This window comes from Leiobunum rupestre, chromosome 9, assembly GCF_980474605.1.
Source record: "Leiobunum rupestre chromosome 9, qqLeiRupe1.1.hap1, whole genome shotgun sequence".
NCBI classification, from domain to species: domain Eukaryota; kingdom Metazoa; phylum Arthropoda; class Arachnida; order Opiliones; family Sclerosomatidae; genus Leiobunum; species Leiobunum rupestre.
The window spans coordinates 11,979,220-11,997,845 of record NC_143392.1 but is presented as its reverse complement, the minus strand read 5'-3'; positions in this window follow the sequence as shown (position 1 = coordinate 11,997,845).

Genomic DNA, 18,626 nt, shown 5'->3' with positions numbered 1-18,626 from the left:
GGAAATATCAATGAAAAAATCAAGGAAATATCAATGAAAAAATCAAGGAAATATCAATGAAAAAATCAAGGAAATATCAATGAAAAAATCAAGGAAATATCAATGAAAATATCAAGGAAATATCAATGAAAAAATCAAGGAAATATCAATGAAAAAATCAAGGAAATATCAATGAAAAATCAAGGAAATATCAATGAAAAAATCAAGGAAATTTCAATGAAAAAATCAAGGAAATATCAATGAAAAAATCAAGGAAATATCAATGAAAAAATCAAGGAAATATCAATGAAAAAATCAAGGAAATATCAATGAAAAAATCAAGGAAATATCAATGAAAAAACCTGGAAATATTAGAGAAACCGGTTTGGCAAAACCCTGGAATAGGCCTTCAAGTTTTTAGGTTTAATAGCAAAAGACGAGTCGAAAATTACGCTCACCATCAAAATCTTCCAAAAAATGTTGTCTCGTGTGAACATGGCTTGATGTTCAAACTTTTATCTATCTCGAAACTAATTCCGAATAGGAATTTATCCGTTTTTCGACCAATTTCCCAAAACGTTATCAAATAGGGGAAGTCAGTTTTTTTTACTTAAATCCGGATTTAGGACCGGAAAGAGTTTCCGCAAACGAAAAACAAATAAAAAGCAGCTTAATCCGACTGGCGGCAAACCCAAGAAGCAGCCTTATCTTACGGGCTCGCTAGTCCCTTCGCACTTAAGCCACGGTCACACTAGAGCTTAAAACCCAGTCTATGTCGGTTTGAATGCCAGTTTTGACCGCCGACGATAATTCTTGGTTCACACGCGCGAAATCGCTTCAGCCCGGTTCGCTTAACGTCATTTCAAATTATGACCAGAATTTTGAAAAGACTAAAATGTATCCCGAAACAATTAGTTAATCGTGTTAACTATACATACAGTAATATTATTTAACATTATTTAGAATTTTATTCCCATTATTTTTGAAAATACGAGCAGTTTCACTTCCCCGCCTTGTCGTTTTGAAGCGATTCTAAGCGAACCGACTTGGACGAGTTGCTTCCCGAACCAACGCGAAGCGATTTCTCACGCTGGTTTCGAAAACTAGTCATCTAAAACGAAGCGATTTTAGGAGTAAGTGTGAACCTGTCTTTAGAGGAGTGGAAAAAAGCACTAAAATAAAAGTTGCCATCTTAGTCCATAAGAAAGAGATAGGCGAGAGGAACTCAGAGGATAGAAGCTGGCTTTATTTTTAATCTCGGTGTCGGTTTTGGGATTAGCCTCCTCCGCGGTACGCAGCCAGGGCCCCGGATGGGGAACTGCAAATTCGGGCCTGCCCTCTGACGGCGTTTTCCGAGCTCACTCTGGGAGCGCGGGGAAGGAACGGAGCCCTTCAAAGTTTTCAGTCGGCTCAGGCGTATCGACCACGACAGTCTCCGAAACTTCCGCGCGAGATCCAGCAACGAACCGGCTTCTGACGCGAAACTCGGGCCCTTCATTCCAAACTCTAGATGATACCACTTACCTAGTTTTGGAAACTTGGTTTTTCCCTATCAATCAAACGAGGAAGATTGAGGGCCGTAAGGTTTTAAGTAGGGATAGGATGGATTTTGACGATATTTTGCAAGATGTGGGTGATTACGGTCGCTACCAGCAACTCTTGCTGTGGTTCGTCTTTCTGCCCGCGCATCTGCCGTTCGGCTGCCACGCGTACAGCCAACTGTTCATGTCCTTGACGCCCGAACATTGGTGCCGCTCGCCGGCGACCGCCAAACTCAACGTCAGCGACGCCCGCAAAAGGTACGTCACGGTGCCCTCGGATCTCGCGGGACAGTCCGGCCCGAACAAGGCGCCCGGTCAAGCGTTTCACTTTAGTCAGTGTTTGATGTACGACGTTAGCGCCGAAGACATTTGGAATGTCGCGGCGCCTGGAAGAATCGTCAACTCGTCGTGGGCCACCACCCAATGCCAATACGGTTGGGTCTATAACCGAACTTGGCTTAGCGACGATCAGAGTCTGGTTACTCAAGTACGAATATTTTCATTTTTACCGTCTTTTATTTGTCGGGCTTTGTTTAATGGGAAAGCGAATTTTCCAGTACGAAAGTCCATCTACTTAAAAAGTCAATTTTATTTTACAATCCGCTAGGGCCATTAATCATTTTGACTTCATTAATTGCTTTTAAAATTTTGGGCCGTCCTTTTCGCGTTAACGACTTTTTCATTTTCCGCCGCTCTTTCGCAGACTGCAAGAACGCTCTTCAAAATCACCCACTTCATATTCCAACTGTTTCAAGATTAAATTACTCTACTTAATGCGTTAATGGTAGTTGATTTTTTCAAACTTCCTCTCAAATTGTTCCAATTTTTAGTTAGAGAAAATTTTACCTTTAAATATTTTAAAATTTACCTCAATAACCGTTAATTTTTTTCCATTGTACGTCGTTCTCCATTTTTAAATGATTGCTTATTAGTTTTAATATTTAAAACCGCTACGGTCCCTAATGGATTACTTTTCATTGGACACCGGTGCTCGGCGTGCGGAACACTTGTACAGGGGCTTAGTCTATTATTGACCTACTTTTTTTTTATCTACATATCTTTACAAGACATTAATGATTTGTCAATTAGCGCGTGGAACTGTCTACGCAAACTTTTTTTTTAATTAAACGTAATTTTATTTAACTTCTAAACTATCACAAAAATCCATTAGACGTATTTAAAATACATTAGATGTTTCTCAATTCAATTAGTAGCGAAAACAAGTAAAAATCGGATATCTGAACATCGATTTTGCAATGAGGGTTGGAGTCCGGAGTGGAAAGGGAGAGAACGGCCGTTGATTAGGATGATATCATTAAGAAATGGACTTTCGAAATTGTCCATTCGAGCATTGATGTCCCAATTGTCGGGATGGGGGGCTAATGACCATTGGGACAATATTTTGTTTTTGGGTCCCTTTCTGTCGTGAGCATTCGATTTTAAAGACCCTCTCATCCTTTCGTTTTTTATGACCAATAGTAGGATGCGTTTTTTACTTCTGTCGGCATTGATTCCCCATCAAAATGTACTTGTCTTCGATTGCTTTAAATTAAAATATACAATAAGTTATCGTATAAGTTAAAATTTTCTATTACCATGGTTTAAAATATTAATTTAATAAATGGTTAAAACATTTTATGTTTTATTTACATGTTACCGTAAATTTTAACTGTTTTTAATAAAATTAAAAATACCATGAAGTATCAGTCATGCTTTAACCATTTATTAAAGTAATACAATAAGTTAGTTTTTGAAATTTAGAAAATATTCTTCGGCTATGTAATCCGTATAATACGCTATACGGAATTGTAACTTTACCTTCCCTGTATACCACCGTACCGATTAGTGCTTAAAATTTCCATCTGATTAGGTTATTCCGAGGGTTTGGTCACTCCGCGAACTCGGTGTACACTGTCGTACCTTTGACGGTGCTAATAAGAGTTCGTGAACTCTTTAAAATCCGTACCTTTAACAGTACTAAGTACGCGAACTCGGTGTACAGGTCATCCGAGAGTGACTTACCCCTCGGGTTATTCAGGCTTTAATTATTAGATATCTGAAAATAATCAGAAAACATGATCAAGTTAATATTTTATATTCCTCTCACTAAGCAATCTGCTCTCGAGTTCTATCTGATTAATTATTCACTATAATTAACCTTCAACCTTTCCCGGAGAATTGGGGAAAGATTACCCAAGGAAATGCGAATGGGCGTGGCATTACAGAGAATTAGCCAAATATTATATTTTAACCTTAATACGATGTTATGATTTACAAGCATAGTGTACCCGATTGAGAATCTCAATGTGATTTAGGAAATTATTTCAATGTTTTTGAGTGTGATTTTGGTAAAGCTATAATTATCAATTTGGGGTTACACGTTACTGTATTGCAAATAAAACAATATTAATCTATTTAGCAAATTTTGAAATGTAACCTAGGTACTTGATAAAAATCTGTTCAATAATAACTGAATTTAATTGAAGCCGTAAGTGTATTTTTTATTAAGAATCATCGGTTAATTCTTTAATTTGTATTTCTTGAGAGTGTTCAAATATTTCAACTATAAAATTTTCTATATTTTTTGTATTTCCAAATATTGGTTATTTTCGTTGGAATTAATCTTTCTCTCTTTCGCCCACGGCGGAGGATCGTAGTGAGAACGTGGTTAGCTTTACTCCCACGAAGGTCACCAATGGTTCCTTAAGAGTTTTACCCCCCCCATCTTGTGCAGCCTACTTCCAGGGGTTAGTAGGCCACACTTTGAAGCTCTCTGGCGCTCTTTTCACTCATCGTAGGAAAATGGGAAAAAACAGGCATACTTCTCAACTCGTCCCCTACAACTCATTCAAATTTTTGCATAACCTTTTGAAACACCCTGTATATAATATCGCGGAAAGAAAATCCTTATAAATAGTAATTAAATTTTTGGAAGGGAATTAAATTGGTAAATATATACAATTGATTTGAAATTTGATCACCTTCTGTCTGTTTACAATGATTTCAGATTAGTTTCGGGTTAAATTATCTGGTTATCAGCTCAACTGATCTGATAATATCTGAACACAAAGAGAGATAATCTGACATCTGATTTATCATAATTATTTGCTCCTTTAGGTAACGCCACTGTCTTTGGAACCACCAGTGGCGATAAATCACCGACGCGAGTTGCTTGTCTAGTTAAGCTCTTGTAACTGTTGTTGGTAAAGTACCCATTTGAACTCCAGCAGCCACTCTGAACGCTTTCATTGTTTCCCCTCCTCTTCGATTCGTTTAAAAACAAATTTAATTATTTTCGAAAATGTTATCCGCATTTCATTTCGGAGTCCTAGTTCGACCAACGACTGTTGCTTTATTTTAAAGCGCTGATATTTTAATGAAATCGTGCCATTAAATTTGCGAGGAGTCTCTTCCATACACGATAGAAGGACTTTTAGGTAAACATCTCTTGTAGCTAGAGTTTTCCATATAATACATATTGGCAGATAAATTTAAATGTTTGCGTTGTGAATTTCAATTATTCTGTTTACGTTAAAGTTTCAGTCCTTTTGTAATTTAGATTGTATTATATTTTTTTTTAAATTAACATCAGATTTAATTAAACGTCTGGAATTTTATAATTAAATAGTTACTTTAATATACGTTTCAATATTTGGGGTGGCGGAGTGGTTAGCACTTTCGCCTCGCAGCAAGAGGAGCTGAGTTCGATTCCAGCTTGTGGCACTGGGTGAAAACTCGGAACCCCTCTTTCCGCGTAGAGTTCTCAAGTTCTCTCCCCGCTGGTTAATGGGGTTTTCCCTCGAGTTCTTCGGTTTCCCCTTTCCATAAAGCCGTGAAGGGCTTGCCACTGCCCTCCTACGCATTGTAACCCGGCCACCTGTTTAAGGCATTATAAGTCGCTAGATAACTTGGGCCTAAGGGGGTGCCTTTGGTAACTGATTATTATTATTAACATATTACAAGTTTTATATCCGCCTGGGATTTTAATATTATCGATATTATTTTTTTCCAATGCACTAACGTGTAACTTCAAATTTATTATCATAGTAGTTTTCTTTAAAGAAAAAAGCATGGATGACGTCATGTGACGTTGCACCGCGACTACTCCATATCACACCATTCGTTAAAATACCGTACGTTCCACAGAAATACGGTAATAGTGAGTGTAGGGAGCTGTTGGCTCTCGTGGCATGAAGGGCTTTCCACCACCCTCCTACGCACTGTATCCCGGCCGTCTGAATTAATGCCATTAAACGTCGCTAGATGACTTGGGTATTGAGTTAAATTACGCGAAAAGGTAGAAACGTCCATATTAAAAAAGCTGACGAAATACTCGAACCAATAGGTCTTCGAGAATAAAATAAAAACACGAAACTCGGACTTGGGTATTAGCCTAGCTAGACCATGTTAGCATTGCGTATATACTAATCTCCACCACTCTCCCCCTTTTCGGCTTTCCGTTGCTACGCAACTCATTTTGAAATTTTTTCATATTTAGGCTTAGTTTCTCTATTCGCGAGCCAGATTTCCCGCACGGTACTGACGAGTCCCAAATAGGACGAAACCGGTCTACCGTTGGAAATTCTGGCTATTTTACTTATTTTTAATTTAGTTTTTCACTCGAAGATCTATTTGGCCCGAGTTTCGCGTCTTTTTGTTCGCTCGAAGACCTATCAGTACGAGCTATTAGTAAGTTTTTAAATTTCTTCAAATTTGTTTAGGGTTTAGCTTTATTATCCCTTTTCATAATGGACTAATCTACTTATTCGCTAATTTTATCATCCTTAGCTAGCCCATGGACGAACTACAGTTATTTGTCCATGGCTAGACTAAACCGTAAACGAATCAAACCACCTACGAATAGAACAATCAACAAGCTTTATCTCAGTTTGGCCAAAACAGGTTTTTGCCGGGACATGTGCGAAAAACTGGTAAAAACCGGAAAAAATGTAAAAAACTCTTTTCAGGCTAAATTAATCATTGATATATCTATTAAGTGACTAATTTGGTCATTGCAAATATTAGAGATGAAAAAAGGGCCAGAAGAAGAGTGAATAGAATAGAAGAATATACTGCTTTTATTATTTATTTTTTATTGAATTTTGCCACTAGAGGTGGAAAAAACCATGGAAGTACGATTTTCCACACGGTTTTTCACAGGAAAACAATAGGTGGAAAAAACCGTGGAAAAAAAGTATTTTCCCACCCTTGGCAAAATTGTGCCATTAACCGTGGTGGTCTATACCAAGATATATTCGTAAATAGTGCTTAGACAACGAGTTATAAGCGGGAAGGGAGAGCCGTTCTTATTATCCACCCGATAAGAAGGAGCTCACGATCGCGTGTCTTTTCTAGGTACTTGTTGAAACGAGGACCCAAGAACGGACACCCTATATTTATACGTCTTAGTCGGTCGCTGACAGGTAATAAGTGTCACTCCGGGGGTATTTAAAGCGCCAAGGCCAAAGACACTTGTCCCAGATCTTAAATATGTCTCTCACTCCGCCCACCGGGACACGGGCCGCTAATAAAAGGCTGTTTCGGAGCTCCTCATCTTGGATTTATCCGCTCATCCATCAGCGGCGGGTGACGGGCCAAGGACGTCATTATGGACATTATGGCGTGACCAGCTCGGATTTTTTTTGTATTTTCTTTTACACCCATTTGTTTTAGATTTTATTCTTGCGTGGGATTTTTTCAAGCATATTTTGCTATATTTTTATTTTTCTCCCGATTGCAAAAAGTGTAATACGTTTTTATTTCGCCCGTTTGTAGATTTTTTCTGGCGCCTTGGTATTACAATGCTCTGGAATGTATTACTTTAGATCAGTAACTTAGGACGTCTATAGAAGGACTATTTAAGACGTGTTTACAAGGGTTAAGAAGATAAGGGTTGTACAGAGGGAGGAGATGGATAATTCTGAAAAAAGAACCACCACCATCTGTGTTAGAAGCCAACCCGAATAAGAGGTTAATAATAATAATAATAATAATAATAATAATCAGCTAGGCCTATAACCAAGGCACCACCCTTGGCCCAAGTCATCTAGCGACTTTTATTGCCTTTAATAGTTAGGGTAGGGAGCTGTTGGCTCGCGTGGCTTGAAGGGCTTGCCACAACCCTCCTACGCATCGTAACCCGGCCACCTATATTAATGACTTTAAAAGTCGCATGATGACTTAGGCCTAAGGTGGTGCCTTGGGTATAAGCCTAGCTGATGATTAATTCAAGAGGCCGGGTTAATTGTAATGGTCACTATTCAGAAATTGATTATATCTTAAAGGGAATATAGTCCCTAGTATTTTTGACCCTCATCAGAGAGATGTTCTCTCTTGATTAAATTTGTAAAATTTCCAAAATAAATTGGAAAAAAAAACGTCACGATAATTCGAAAGTAAGCTGTGTAAAACAGTGTTTGTACACGGCCGCCTTGTTCGCTTCTGTTTTCCTTGTTTCGCTTATTTGGTGGAAATTTCGCTTTATTTCTCTGAGCGTCCCTCGTTATCAGAGCCAGATTTCGTTTTCTCTGTCCTTTTTTGAAGATTAGGATAATGGGCGAACTGTTCCGTTGTCGCCGACTCTAAATGACTTTTCTCTCGCTACTTCCCCTCCCCCCTCCTCGTGTGCCCCCCCCCCCCCCCCTTCGAAAAGACCTTCCATTTATTTATTTTTTGTGCTATATTTAAGGCCAAATGGTTTTGGGTTTCTGCTAAATAATAGCGTTTCGTTGTCGAAATTCTCGGATGTCTCGGCGCGAGGGGATTCCCTTTCGTGGCCCCCTCGCAAATAAAACGGGAAACGACCCTGAAGATCTCTTCCCCCCCCCTGTTTCTTCTTTCTGTATCTGTCTCTCTCAGTGCTTTTTCGTAGTCCTGTATGTAATCTCGCTGAGTGGTCGCCACGCCAAAGCCAAAAAACCTCTTTCTTATATCTGGCCCCATTTTCTGCCAAATATTGATTGCCGTCGTCCGCTCGCTTCTTGGACTTCATTTTAAATGTAAAACCATTAAATTTACAAGGTGCATTTAATGCTTTTTTTCGTCACTCATCAGATGGCGGCACTGTGGCTAACGAAAAATTAGAAAGATTTGAAATAAATTGAGAAATTAAACCCCTTACTATCCTAGAGCAACGGACGGCTCTATCATTGCCACCTGTATTATGATAAGGCCCTTGCAGTGGCGGCGTAAGGGGGGGCCGAAGGGGGGCGGGGGGCGGTCCGCCCCGGGTGCCAGGGTAGTTAGGGGTGCCATTTGCCTGACAAAAAGTTCGGTAGTGCGGCGGGCCATAGCTAGGCAGGGGTGGGCGAGGGTGCTAAAATTCCAAATAGCGAAACGATAACGTCGTAGAGTATTATAAATAGACAACTTATACTCTACTTAATTAACCTAAATTATATATCCGATATAAAATATATTGTTAAAAATTACCATAATTTAAGTTTTTGTCCAATTTACAGACGAGCCAATCAACGCTAGGGGTACTTTTAGGTCCAACCTTTTGGGTCAAATTGTAGCTTAAATATCTTGTTTTGATTTCGACGCTAGCGACATCTGTTGAAAGAAAAGCTACTTCATGTCGAACCGACACTTGCTTCAAGCAACAGGGCTACGGTTACCTTGTTCTACTGCTAATGTTATTATCTTGAAACATGTAACTTCGCTGGCTCCCGCTAATTTTTCAAAATTGGTTTCGCAAGAAAAATAGTGCGCATTGATATAAATAATATTTAAAAATAAAGTAAATAAGAACAACGAAATTATATATTTTTTATTTTTTTATTTGTTGTATATATTCATTGTATTCACAAAAATTTGTTCTTTCCGCTCCTTGACAAAGGCACAATGTTCTGCCGAAACTAGTCAAAAAAAAATTTAAAAAAAGGCTTTTATTATTAAAAGTTTTACTTGCGCAATAATTTCGTTGTTCTTATTTATTTTATTTTTCATTATCACGCGCAAGTTGTTTCATGTTCCCTTCTATAAATAATATTGTAACTTTCTAAATTTGACCTTAATAAAGGGGTCAGCTCGATTCGTGTCGTCCTATTAAAGCTAAGGGTCACGTAGTGGAAAAATCTTCGGTACTTTTGGTAGCTCTAAAGAGCTTTTATTTGGACTTTCTTTATCCACGCTATATAAAATTCTATTTTACTTGGAACTCGGCTATTTCTCCGAGGATTTCCTTTCCTTCGGTTTCTACTTTGTCCATTTATCCGGCCATGAAAGTCTAAACTAGGAAGAAACATTACGGATGAGAGATAGAACTGCATGGGGAAGTGGCGCGAGCTGGTTTCGGCTCGCTGTTGGGGATAGTTGCTTGATTTTCTGCGCGGATGCTGTTTGTTTCGGGAACTACAATAGGTGGTTTTTTTTCGCCTCTTCTCGGTTTTTTGAGCAGGTTAAAAAGTGTAGCCCTATGACGTCATTTTACTCCAATTCTATCTTGACGAAAAAAACGAGTTGGAGTAAGAAGGGAGTAGTTAGAGGTTAAATATTATTTATTTGTTTTGTTTTTAAGATGGCGACCGGTGGTGAGGTCATCAATATAAGATTCATTTTTCTTATTTATTTAATAGTAATAATAATTAGCTAGGCTAATACCCAAGACACCACCTTAGGCCTAAGTCATCAAGCAACTTTTAAAGTCATTAAATAGCATTTAATAATTGGATTTACGTTATTAAAAGCTTGCCATATGTGAAGATGTTCAAAGCCCGTCATGTTTTCGTGAAACAAAATTTAAGCAGACGAATTTTCTATATAAGCTAGATTAGTCCCTCTACACCTCCTTTCGAGGAGGAGTCAAAAGTGTAACGTTTGAGCTCTGGAACAAGCGAACAAAATTCGGGACAGGGTAAATCTTACCCCGAGAGCAGGCGAATAAAACGTTTTAGGGTAAAAAGTTTACACTTTTGTCCTCGGACAGGCGAAAAAAACCACCAATTAGTTGATTTCATAAAATAAAAAGTGGTCTTGCCCAACTTCCTAAAATGTTGCTCTTTCGTCACATTAAGATGAGTTTAATAATAATCAGCGAGGCTAATACCCAAGGCACCACCTAAGGTCTAAGTCATCAAGCGACTTTTAAAGCCATTAATTCAGGTGGCCGGGTTACAATGCGTAGTAGGGTGGTGGGAAGCCCTTCACGCCACGCGAGCCAACAGCTCCCTACACTCACTATTACCAAAAGTAGCATAACACCCAAAAGTGCGTCAGAACGGTATTGTAGTTAATGAGAGTTGGTCGCAACATAGAAACTACCACAGGAATAGAAGGCCCTGCCTTTGTACGTGCTTTACTAAGATGACACGGGCAAAAGGTTCTCCCTTCATTTCCGGTTATCTCTGGTCCAATCAAAAAAAAGCTTTGGAAATGACGGCTAATTAGATTCAAGCGGAAATGAACGGCGAACCTTTTGCCCGTACCGAGCCCGTAACACTTTTCATCGACTCTTTCTATTCCTCTTGTAGTTTCTATGGTCGCAAAGTAAAACAGGGAAACGAAGGGGGGTCGGAAAATACGTCATCAAAATCGAGGTACTCCAGCGCCGCCAAGTGAGTCGTTTTAGAACGTATGTATACGGGTGAGTAAATCGAAGACAAATAATCACGCCAGACAATAGACTAAATATAATGTTGCTAGTACTATTCCAACTAGTAGGTTATGTAGTCAATAGTGTGACTAGGTCTCACTATAAATTTTAATAGGCGCGAAGGTACAGCTAACACACTTTTGGGTCTTACGCTACTTTTGGTAAAATCTTATAGACTTACGATAACAGTAAGAGTCAATGGAAAGCGCCCGCGGGTTTTGAACTGTCATCATCAAAAGAACATGGGTTCAATGAGAAATGGAATACTTTCCCCGAAGCGGTTATTTATGAACTTCTGGTAATAGAAATTGGCAAAAGCCTAAAAATAATTTTGTAAATTTCTATATAAACTATTACCAGAGAAAATATGGGCGACCTCAAACCACTTTTAATTAAATCCTGGGGGTTTTAACGGTATTAAATCTTTTGAATGAGTTTCTTCGAATGCTTTTAGATAATAGGAGGCGCTACACGGCTCTATGGAATCAAATCCGCTTTCACTTTTGTATGTGACGCAAAACAGCTCGGCTGAATTTTTATTTACAACAGGTCATATCCATCTAGCGCGGCACGTAAAAGCCCTTGAAATACATTAAGAGATAAGTTTCTGCCGATGTGTTTATTTCGGTGGGCCCTTTTGGAAATCCCCACAGACCGAGTTTTAGAGAATTGTAAAAGCTTAGCTTTTTTTTCAGTTTTCAAGCGCTTTTGGAAACCTAGCTTAAAATAAAAGGCTGACTTGTTCCCTTGTGTTGCGCAGCGTTTCCTTTTATCTAATAACATTCCAAGACACTCACTGAAGTAAAACTAACGCGCTAATACCGACCACGTACGATATCACCTTCGAAAGTAATACCAGAAGTATATAAAATATACCTTTCGAGATAGGTATTCATCTCCCAATACTGCTACAAATTTGTAGTTTCGTACGCAGATTATCGCCGATTTTTCTATCAGAGTTTATCGGTGATTTCATGGCGATTATAAAGTCAGTGGAGGAAAATTTCCTTCCTACTATCTTGCGAAGACTCGCTTCCCTTACGTCATAGCGTTGTCTAATAATAATAATAATAATAATAATAATAATAATAATAATAATATTTATTTCGCAAAGAAACAAACTTTGCAGGCAACCACAGAGGCAAAGCCTATACGTGGTGGTTACCGGACAATACAAACAAATAAATTAGATTACAAAACGCAAAAAACAAAGTTAAATAAATAAAATCAAAATCAAAAATTATTAAATTAAACATAAGAGAGTGAAAATTACGAATTTTGTGAAAGCCAAATGCCAAAAAGAAATTCCGTTACTAAGGAACGAAATTTGGGGATAGAAATCTGACAAGGAGACGACCCGAGGTGTTACACACCGATTTTGTTCAAACTCGGGGGATTGGTAGACCTTCATGTAAATTGAAAAACCCTAAAGGGAATTTATTCAATGGGCAACGGTTTTGCCATGGCAACGAAAAATGTTTTCCCATTGAAAATAACATGGGATTTGGACCGATTCCAAGCGTCCCCCTGTGAAAGATTTTAAAAAATTTAAAAAAAAATTTTAAATACCAAAATTATAAAAAAACAAATGTTAAAAATTGACGAAAAAAATCAAAATTGATCACATTTTGATCAATTTGAACCAAATGGGTGAAAATGAACCGATATGGCTTAAATAGGAAAAATTTCAATTTTATGTTGTCAAAAATATTTTTCGTTGCCATGACAAAACCGTTGCCCATTGAATAAATTCCCTTTAGTATTTTTCAAGTTACATGAAGGTCTACCAATTTCCCGAGTTTGAACGAAATCGGTGTGTAACACCTCGGGTCGTCTCCTTGTTAGTGGACTTCTCCCTGATGTTGGCGGACAACGAGTTCCATCTACTATTCCGTTACATTCCCGTCAGCTTGGGAGAGTGGCATTGAAGACGACGTAACAGATGACTTTATGAAGTGAGTCTTCGCGAGAAAGTGGTTTCAACGAGAAGAAGCCACCAGCGGTCATTGAAATATTATTATATGAAGTAAAACAATGCTAAAGAATCGTTAATTTTAATAAGAAAAACTCAGTTCTTCGGCAGAATTAAAATTGATTTTGTAACCTCCTCGAAGGCATATTCTGTCAAAGTACCGCGTTTTTTCTGATTAAAATTAACTAGTGTTATTAATTTTCCGGAAAAATAAAATGCGGAAAAATTTACAGAAAATTTTCCGAATTGCGGAAAATGTTTCGCAAATCGCAAAAATAAAAAATTGAAACATAAATTACTTTTTAGGGGTTTTTAATTTTTTTAACTTTTTATCGATATAAAATGTCTAATAACAGTAAACATACTACACCTCATTTTGTCGAATCCAAAAGTAAAACTAAACCTCTGGACTAGTTTAGAATAAAAACCCTTAAAAAGTAATGTATGTTTAAGTTTTTATTTTTCCGATTTGCGGAAAATTTTCTGCATTTAATTTTTCCGGAAAAATTAACAACTATTTATAAATGATATTTACCTTTATTACATTTGGAAAAATTGGCGGGAGCATGCGAAAGTACATATTTCTAGCAGTATTGGGAGATTAATACTTATTTCACTAGGTATATTTTATATACTTCTGATATAAATAATCCACTTTTCATTATATAATTAGAGTGACCAGAAATTAGGCGAAAAAACCCTTTGTTTCTAAACATTTTAATAAATCCCTAAAGTAACGTGGCCTCCTTGTTTTAATGTGGCTCTTACGTCACAGTCTCTTACGAGCGCGCGCTACAGACGACAGGGGCGCGTCAGAATTCTAAGAATCTTTTTCACATTTGACAATTTTTAGCGAGAGGATTTTTCTAGCGCGCGTGCAAATCGCTCGTGCGCTAGAATATACTAATAAAGTGGAGCATTATATTTAGTCTATAACCATACAAATAGCTGAAATTAGGTATTACTACGCATCTTTCGCGAAAAACATTATAATTACTTCAAAATATTAAGTACGATAACAAATTCAGGTTTTTAAATCCATTGTTTTATAAGCCTAATTTGCGCTGGAAGATCGCCTATTGGTTACCATGACGGCGTAGGTCCGATGGGCCGAAGACCAACCGATCGAAGGGGTCCAACGGATCGAAAACTCACGGCCCGAAAAAAAGGACCAACCGACCGAAATTTAACATTTTTATAGCAACAAAAGGGAAAAGGTTTCAATGGACCGAAAAGTTGTATATCGTTAAATAAAAATTAAAATAACTTTTTTACTGTTCAAGTTTACTGTTTTGTTTTTTACTTCTGCCCCGAGATATAGCAGGGTACGCGAAAAACGTTTTAGATTATATTAGTTCGGTTAGGTTAGGTTATATACGCGCGCCGAAGGCGCGTAGGCACCGTTGGCTACGTCCGTGACTTAAATATATCTATAAAAAAAAACCTTAATTCGATGTACTTAAAAAATATATAAAGGTGCAAAATTGGGCTGTAAACCGCACAATTGGGGTATTTTCGATCGATGGTAACTCAATGGTAAATCGTTTTCCAACGAATTGGATTTCGGTCAAATGGGCCCAAAGCAAAATTATTGCATTAAATTACTATTCTTAATTACTATTCGAAAGGAAAGGCCTTCGAGTGGAAAACAAAATTTATTTTTAACAGATAATGCCAACATAATCCACCTGGTTTCAATTGTAGTAACGTTTACTTTCTTTTTAAACATTTATTAACAGTTTTATGGCCCACTTAATCTTATCAACGCTCCTTAATATATACTTTTTCAAAGTAGTTTTTTTTTAAAGTGTACTTAGTCCACGAAAGTGATTCTTTTTTCAGCTTTTTAAAAATATATATTTCGGTCCGTTGAAACCTTCTGCAATCTATATATATAAAATCTTATGTATGTATGTGTATATATATATATACATATACATATATATATATATACATATATACATGTATATATATACATATATATACATATATATATATACATATATACATATATATATATATACATATATACATATATATATATACATATATATATATACATATATACATATACATATATACATATACATATATATATATATATATATATATATATATATATATATATATATTGGTTTGTTATGCACGCCCAAGATAATTGTCCGATTCGCACAAAATTTGTCTTCTGATTACTAACCTTCGTAGTTTTTGACCGCGGGACCAATAACCGGTGAAAGCAAAACCGAAACTCGAAACCCCTGACCTCACGCTGTCAAGAGACCTGGGTATTAAGAGACACGGGAGTTTATATCTCTGGCTCTAATTGCCTCACTTAGCGGCTGCATGGCACGACCTTCGACCCTTTTCGGTTGCGTTCGTTCTCTTTTCTCAACCCCACCCCCCCCTCCCCTCTATATCTGTGTCATGCAGACACTTTTGTCCGAGCTGTATTCATTCCACGCATACTCATAATACCGTAGTAGTCTAGATTATATTTGATAATACCAACCGATATGCCATTTGATTTTAAACGCCTGCAATTTCCAATCAATTAAATCAATCAATTAATAAAGCGCAACGACAGTCACTTAAAACTGCGGGAATTAATTTAGAAAACCCATGCATTATGTGGCGTGCTCAAGAGTTGGAGCTGCAAATAACCTGTACATACTTACTCCAAACGGAGAAACAAAAAATATTGTGTACAAAAAAGCTTTATCATAATTACATCCTAAACTAATCAAAGAAATTTTCGGTCGGTTAGTGCTTTCCTTCGATTGGATGGACTTCGGTCCGTTGGACCCCCATTCGATCGGTTGTTCTTCGGGCCATCGGACCCAGACCACCATGACGACGCATTCTTTTCGCGTCAAACCTCGAGCCAATGAATTTGAAATGTCGTGTTACGTCTTACACTTGGCGTAGTTAAGCCCCGCCTTTTTCTGGACGCGCTTTCGTATCACCGTCCCAATGGAACCTTAGACATTCCAAGTGTATACCTCTATAGTTTCCTGCATGAAGTCAATAACTAAACATTTAAGTATTCTTCAAATATTTCCCAAAAGTCACACGTTCTTCCTGTCAGGTAGCGATTAGCTTTAGTGCTACTTTGTTGGCAAAATCCTAAACGCATAAATGCTAAGCTAACTGTATAACATTGTTATGGCTTTAAAGATTTTTTTATAAAACATTCTATTAAGACATTAATAAAATTTTTATTACGGATGCAGCTTTTAAAGAACAGAAATAGATGTTATTATGGTCATGCTGAAGTTCAATCCAATTCCAAAACATAATTTTGGAAGTTTATGTTTTAAGTTTATTTTACTTGTAATACAATTATATTTAAAAATGTATTTTTGTTTTAATTAAAGTACAATTAATAAGAAAACAGACTAATGTAATTACATAATAACATAAACAATTATAATTAGTAAGGTATGACAGTGATCTGGGCTTTTTTCATTGTTTTCATTTGACATTAACTTAAGGTTTATCTCTATCAAAGATGTTCTAGTTGGGTAAGAAACATATATGTACAAACTAAGTTTTTATAAAATATATCTAATTTACTTCGTAATTAAAATAATTTTCTCAGCTGCATTTTCAATCCTGGCTGTAAGCTATTCACATTTTAAAACCTAAATTATTTACCTTGTCCATTCTTTCATTTATTTGTGATTCTTTGTAGAATGCCTATAAAAATAGGCCTTTCTATTAAGTAACATTGGCCTTCTTCTTTTGATGTTGCTCCTGCGTCACGGGTGACGTACCGATGACGTTTTACTACGATAAGTCCTGGACATAAGAGTAAATTCGGCGAGGCACCCTCTTTTTAAGAATAAACTGAACTGAACTTCTACGTATTTCATGACGAATGAGCTACCTAAAAACAAGTTCAGCAAGCTTAGCTTATCGTATAAGTTAAAAAAAATTAGTTACCATGGTTTAAAATATTATTTTAATAGTTGGTTAAAGCATGACTGATACTTCATGGTATTTTTAATTTGATTAAAAACAGTTAAAATTTACATGTTTCCGAAGCTTTCGGGTTCGAGACCCTTCGTCAAAATACCGCTTTACGAGGGTGTCTCGAACCCGAAAGCTTCGGAAACATGTAAATTTTAACTGTTTTTAATCAAATTAAAAATACCATGAAGTATCAGTCATGCTTTAACCAACTATTAAAATAAGCTTAGCTTATTTTATAGAAAGTCCTATTGTATTTGGACGATAAAGTGAAGTTTTTAAAAATTTGGCCGTGTTTATAAAACGACACCATTATTGCCCCGCCATGTTTTGAAATACATACTATTCACATTTTAAAACTTAAATATTAAATATTTAACTTACAAAATTTTTACAAAGCGTAACTTTCATAATTTTATCGGCCAAGACGTGTTATTTAATAGCGTTTTAAACTGCTCTCGAGCGCTCTAGATCGCTCTGATCAACATTTTATGTTCCATTTGCTTACACGGATCTCCTCCGATCAATTTTCGCGTGTTCAATTTCCCACTCTTGGGTGCTCCGAGATCGCCCAAAACCGATCTGCCGATTTCGGCAACTCAACGGAGCGAGATCGAGATCGGAGCAAATTTTTGCTTGTTCCTTTTAGATTTTTTGGCAAAATGGCAGACCAAAACTCGAAAATTCAAATTACTAGCACACGAGAAACAACAAAGCGTGGGAATATGTTCATGGAATATTCCATTTGCGGTTTTAGTCTAGTTGATCAGGGTGAGAATCTCGAGCAATCAAATGGAAAACGCTCTCAAAGATCTTTACGCATTATCACCATTCGCAAATAGGACGTTTTTGTGTCAGTAGAACCCGTGAAGTGGCGCATGTACTTCCCCCGAAGGAGTTTATTATAAACTTCTGGTATTACTTATTCTGCCTTAACCCTTTAAGGAACGTATCGAAGGGGTTTTTTTCGATTTGGCATAGCCGACATTTTTGTTGTTTCGTGGCAGTTCGGGAAAGAAAAACCAAATAGCCCAGCATCGAGTTCTTCCTGAATGTTGTTTGAGGAATGAATGCAATTTCCACGAATACTCCGGAGTATCGACAAATCTGATTTGTCGTCCCTTCACTTTCCGAATCTGCTTCCTGCGAGAGCTCTTCTGAATTCCTCACTCTTCGGAAATGAAAGTTTCTCAGACTTGGTTTTTTTCCATTCGAGGGAGTCCTACCCCACCAGAATTCCCACAAACGAAACGTTCACACTTGGACGTCGGAAAGCCATCGCTTAAGGTCTTCGCATCTAACCAGAGCGGGACAAAACGCGTCAGTGGATATGCATTTTTTAGGCCCAGAAGGGTAAAAAATATTCTATAGCTGAAAATTTCAGGATCGAAAGGGATTAGAATCTTTTATCACCCCCCCCCCCCAAAGTCCTAACGCCTCCGACGCCGGTTTTTTCAGCCATCTTGGAAAATGGCCGCCATACCGGAATTACCCATATCTCTGGAACTACTACTTCGATTTCGATGTAATTGGTGTCAAAATGAGCGCTATAGCTTTATAATTACCGTAT